This window comes from Ambystoma mexicanum, chromosome 7q, assembly GCF_040938575.1.
Source record: "Ambystoma mexicanum isolate Mex_15411 chromosome 7q, UKY_AmexF1_1, whole genome shotgun sequence".
In the NCBI taxonomy this organism is placed as follows: Eukaryota; Metazoa; Chordata; class Amphibia; order Caudata; family Ambystomatidae; genus Ambystoma; species Ambystoma mexicanum.
The window spans coordinates 1062886331-1062892478 of NC_090941.1; positions in this window are offsets into that span (position 1 = coordinate 1062886331).

Consider the following 6148-nt stretch of genomic DNA (forward strand, 5'->3'; position numbering starts at 1 on the left):
TAGGGTGGTTATGTGTTTGCATAACCACATTCTAACTACCTTTGTTTTAAGTGTCAAGTCTCGATTTGTAACAGCAGGGTTGTGTCGTGAGATGTGTTACTATGGTTATATTTTCGCTTGAAAGGTTCTAATCATATTTTTATGTCACAGGAGGAGTATCGGGCGATCATAGCCAGGGATGTGTTTTGAGGCTGCGGCTTCGGCAGTGAGCGGTTCAGGAATGGCCGGACTCGAGCCAAATTCAATCGACGGGCACTGACTCACCTTCAAGGACAGTTGAGACTCTGGCATCTGATGTCAGCGGTCCCGCGAATGTTTACTGACTGGCAGTGCAGAACCAGAAGCGTATGTCCGGTTTTGTTGCCAAGCACAACAGGGAATGACACGGGTCATCCTGGAAATGTATTTTATCTTTACTGATGTGGCTGGGACCACCCCAATTTGTTTGCTCCAAATAAACTGTGATCTTGTGTTCCAAAACTTTACATCAATTTCTGTGGTTTTTATAAATAAAATGAACGTGTTTCTCATGCTGTGGCCACAAAAGGAGGGGATGGGGGAGTCAATAGGGGATCGCCCTGCTATGTATTTACCCTAATCCGTGCTCACTGAAAAATTAGGGCTTTGAAATACAGGTGGTAACAATGCTGCTGGCGCAATTCTCTTTGACCCCCTTACCACTGATAGAGGGGGAGTTATGGGGCAGGGGCATGTATGGTGGCAGGAGGGAGGCGAAAGGGAGGACCACCACCTTTTGAAAAACATTTTTTAAAATGTATTTATTCATTCATAATCACAAATTCCATTACATTACCAGCAGTATCAATCATATAATTGCTTCATTGATGTGTGCATTTAAACCATCTGGTATCGTGCCCCGTAGCTTCTTTTAAAAATAAAAATAAAAGAATACTGGTGGCAACGTTTTTCTCTCGGGTATTCTGAAAATGGCATTTTCACATAGGTTCACTGTAATCCCTGCAAATAGGGACATCTGGAAAGCAAAGTCCCTATATAGTGAATGTATACTGGGGTGCAGTCCACTCAGGCACTTATGCCTCCTGCAGTTCTAAGGAAGAGGTCCTCACTCTTGCCTTAGTTTTTTGGGTTTTGGCACACATATCGCTAAAACATTGTTACAAGAAGAAAGGGGTTCTAAGAAGCAGTCTTTGTGGTAGGAATGGCAATTGTACATGCTGAGGAATACAATTCCCGACACACAAAGTGTTCATTAATGGTGTAATCCAATAGTGGCTTGTTTAAAGTATTTTCTCCCAATCAGGATTTCTGTCACATTTCACGTGTCTGTGTACGACTTTCCACCGCGGAGGGATCTCTTTTCGAGGTGCAGATCTCCCTTCTCGGGACTGGGAGAGTGCAGCCATCTTGCTCTAATGTAGAGGAGGGTGAAACGAGGGCCGCTCAAGAGCTTTATTAGCTACTGAAGGTTGCCCGAACGTTCTCACCCATGTTTTCAGAACCACATCCTTCCAGTTATGTCTCACTCTGTGCTCCTTAAGTGGCAATAGTGCCAGCTTACATGTTAAGACCTCAAACGCTAGCGCTGCAGCGCAAGGATTCGGTGGCGACTGTTGCAGGGAGCCGACAAGGAGGAGAGGTCGGGGAAGGGACATAGAGAAGACCAGGGCCAGCCACCACCACACCCATGAACCTGAGGACGTCTCTGGATTCCTTTGCCCTCCTATTTCTTTTACTTGCCTGTTTGATTTGCCTGGAACGACCTTCCTAAGAACATACGCAACACAAGAAACCACCTACTATTCAGGAAAACCCTCAAATCCTGGCTCTTCACTTCGTAACTAGAAGACCGCCCACAGGGACACACACACAACTAAAACAACGATGAATGAAGACACAGATTCCGATTCCCACTAAGCAATCGACTGAAACAGAATCTAAGGAAGACACTCCATGACATACCGACCGACTAACCGAGAGATAGCCATGATAGGACACTAAAGACCGAACACATAGCCAGACCAAGACGGAAGTACTAGGATGACCCATTAATAGCACCCAGGCCCTAAACCACACCCTAGCTTCAACAGATCCATGCCACGATAGATAGCAAGGGAATAGGTAACACCCAACCCTCTGCTCTGACACCAAAAGGAGAGTAATAGACATACCCAATCACATTAAACAAAGCTCATTGGGATACAGCTGGTAGAGTGCTGCGCCATCACACACAAGCAACTAACTAAACAATAGAATTTAAGGAAGATGCTCCACGACATACCGAACGACTGAGAGATAGCAATAGGAGGACACTAAAGACGGAATACATAGGCAGACCAAGACTCAAGTACTAGGATGATTCATCAATAGCACCTTGGCCCTGAACCACACCCAAGCTCCAACAGACCCATGTCACAATAGATAGCAAAGGAATAGGGAGCACCCAGCTCCTACACCAGAGGGAGAGAAATAGACATACCCAATCACATTATACAATGCACATTAGGATACAACTGGGAGTGCGCCGCGCCATCACACACCACAGTCAGACGGCCACTAAAGGAAATCAGAAACAACCCGACCCACAGGAATAAAACTCAAATGGAACAAGATGTATTGGAACCAGCATACAGACCCCACTAACCCAACTTTTGAATCTCTGCATACCCATCCCACCCAAAACCTCACACAACCATCTCTCTCCCAGAAAACTGCACGCACATTCCCACACTGCATCAACAACAAACAAGCAACACATAAACATGTTAAAGGTTAATGTTAAACACATAAACAGCACTTACAGCACACGAGGTCTTGCCCGGTCCGATACTCAAAAGCTCAGTGCACAGTGTATACCGAACTGAAGCTGCCAACAGCACACCACTTCTCCTACTCTCCTACTCCCCGTCCACCCGACTAACCCTACCTGCCCTCCTTCTTGTTTACAGATCAGCCAGAGCGCCTGGGGACCAACTCTGTTGGTGATGGTGCGCTATATAAATACCTTTAACATTAACAATACCTTTAACATTAATACCAGTGGGTTTATTAAAAGTAGTTGGTATATTCTTGTGACGGGGTGATCGGAGGCAGTACTGCGGTCGCTGTTGAAGGGGTGAAGGGGCATTGCCATCTGCAGTTGCGGGGCGCAGGCAAGGCTGCAGCCCACTGTGCCATGTTCTTTGTACTTTCCTACGTCATGTTGGTGGCTCAGCCAGTTTTCAGCGGCCTATCCCAGACAGACTGTTGTGATTACAGCTTGGTGACCACCAGCTACGGATTTGGCAAGGACTTCCGCAAGGGGATCCTCAAGAAGGGCATGTGCTACAGTAACCACGCTTGCCTCATTGCCCAGCACCTTTCTGCCGACGTCCCTGGTGAGTCTCAGTGCACCTCGTTCCCAACACATCCTCACCCCCTAACCCAAATAAAAGTATATTCCCACCACAAATCCCAATGTGCTTTGAATTCCATCTACGTCTGGGTTATGCCCCATTCCAGTTGCATACCCGTGTCTGTACTCCATATCCTATTCTGTACTCCCATCTTCCACAAATCACATCACAAAGCTCTTGCAGTGCACACTGTGAGTAAATATCTAAATAGTGCTTAATTTACAAATGGGGATCTGTTTTTGAGGAGTTGTGTGTGTTGTAAATAGATAGCAGATTTAGTGACCTTTAACTGATAGCGGAGCAGCATCTATCACAATATTTTGGTCTACTATTTACTGGTTATTCAGGCTTTCACCTGGGAATGTTTGTGTGGCGAGGCTGGACTAGTGTGGAAGTCTAATAAAGCAGCTATGTGTGAGGGTCGCCCTTGCGCTGCAACTGAGGACCACTCGGTTGCTGAAATAATACTGCGGACTCGAACCGCATGCACATACGCTGCTTTATTAAACTTAGAGTACCTTACACTGCGGGACCCCTCGCCAGCCCCGCATCACTTCCCTTTTTTCTCGCCTCGTCATGGCCATTCTCACACCCAACGATGGTGATGGGCTGCACCCCATATACGACATCACACCTCCCCCCTTTTTGTAATACATTAGATAAGCAGTTTACCCCATCTCCATTGGCAAAAGGGGTGAAGTGGCATGGGTAAAAATATTCCACACATCCCTCCCCCCCCCGACTTCAGCGTGACGTCCAGTCGTGGGGTAGTCGGGCACACGGAATGTTTTTTTTTCCGGTCCATATGAAGAAATCCGGTTGCTTCTCCCGTCAGTGATGGATGCAACACGCTCTGCTTGCTGGTTCTGTTTGGAAGTGTGGAGCGACACTCTAGATCTCTTGGGTTTTTTTTTTTCTGGGTCCAGAGTACCTTATTCACACAATCTATTAGGGGAGACAGCCTATGGAGTTTTTCATTCCCTAATAGACAGGGGGTTCCCTCTGGCACCACGACTAGGATCGGGTGCTTCATTTAGTGTCGCCCAATTTTAATTTCCAGCTCTGCAGACCCCTCAACAGGAATTTCCTTCCGGTCAAAGTTCTGGACCTGTCCAGGAAGAGGAGTGAGTGGGATCTGGTATCTCTCCCCCTTCCTGAATTTAGCTGCTCAAAGATCCTCTTTGACAGCAAAGTTGCTTGGGATCCAGTGTCCACCAGTGCTGGAATTGCACATTGCCATTGCACTTGGATGGAGGTGTAGAATCTACCTTCCTTATCCTCCAAAGGGCAAAGGTAATGGGTGTTCTTGTTAAGCTGGATGGTCAATTTACTCATTTCTGACTCTGACACCGGGATAGTTTGGTCAAGAGATGGTGATGGAGTTGGGGAATCTGACAGAGAATGTTGACACACCGCTATTTGGGGAGTTTCGTGCTCCCTTTGTTCTGGGCTGCCCCCCTTTCTGGAGGCAGTCAACAGAAGTGTTTGGTGAGGTTTGGGGTTCCTCTTGTGCTGGTTCTGGTTTGCCCCCCTTCTAGGAGGCAGTCCCCAGAATGAAGCTGGGTGGTTTCGGAATATGAACCAACAGTTTCACACTCAGTGATTTGAGGAGTCCAGGGCTCCTCCTTTTCTGATTTGGGGCTGCCCCCCCTTTTTGGAGACAGCCCCCAGAATAGGTTTGGGCATGATTCGGTGGGGGAGCTTGGGGATCTGCATAATAAATAGGACAGTTGGATGTTGGGGGAGTTTTGGGTTCCCCTGGTTCTGATTCTGGGCTGCCCTCCCCTTGTTGGAGGCAGTCCCCAGAACAGGTTTGGGCAAGGTGGCTTTCTGGCTGATCATTCTGGGGTTCAATGATGGGCGGTTCTAACTCAGTCCCCACATTTACCCAGTCTTGATTAGGATCTCTCAGGACCCATTTTTCTTTGGGAGGAGTTCCCCCCATCCCTGAAGCTGAAGGAGAAGATCCTTTTCCCAGAGTCCTCTGAGGACCCCTATCCTTCAAATTGGAAGACACTAACCTCCTCCACAAAATGAGTCTTTTTAGGTCCTTTATTACTCCTACCCACCCTCTTTTCCTTAGGTTGCAGACTTTCGGGGGCAGGAGATTTTGGTTCTGATTCCTGGGTTTCCAGGTGCTTTTCACAAGTGGGGAAGGAATCTTCCTCTAAGACTTTACACCCTCCTTCCCCCTGTGCCTCCTCCCTTGGAACCGGTGGATTGTCGGGGTTCTCTCCCCGTCATTGCTCTGGAGTACCAGACCCTTGATTTGTGGAGTTCTGAGCCGCCATGCTCATCTGAGGGTTCTGCCGAGCCCTCAGCATGCAACCCAGATCCTGTGACAAGTTCTGGACCTGGCGCTCCAGTTAGTACACCCGCTCTGGCTGGTACGAGGGTCTCTGGTCCATCCTAGGTGGATCATGGGAAGGGTAACTGTCCCTTCGCCCATAATACCCTTGGTTGGGATAGTTCTGGTAACCCTCCACCTCCCTTTTCTCCCGGATTGGGCTGTCTGGGCTCAGGAAAGTGGGGAAAGAAAGGAGGGTTGTTTTGGGGGTTGGAGTTTGGCAGGTACCGGGGAAAGCTCAACCCGGCATTTGGGGGATTACTGCCCTCATGGGGAAAGTTAGGAGGGAAGTTTCCTGGGTTGGTAGCTACCTGGTTGGACCCCCCACTTGGGCTGGGGGAGTCCACACATACCCCAGGATGGGTTTGTTGCCCTTGTAACGGGGGCTTATATAATCAGGGGAGTTAGGGGTTGCATTTGTGGGGTT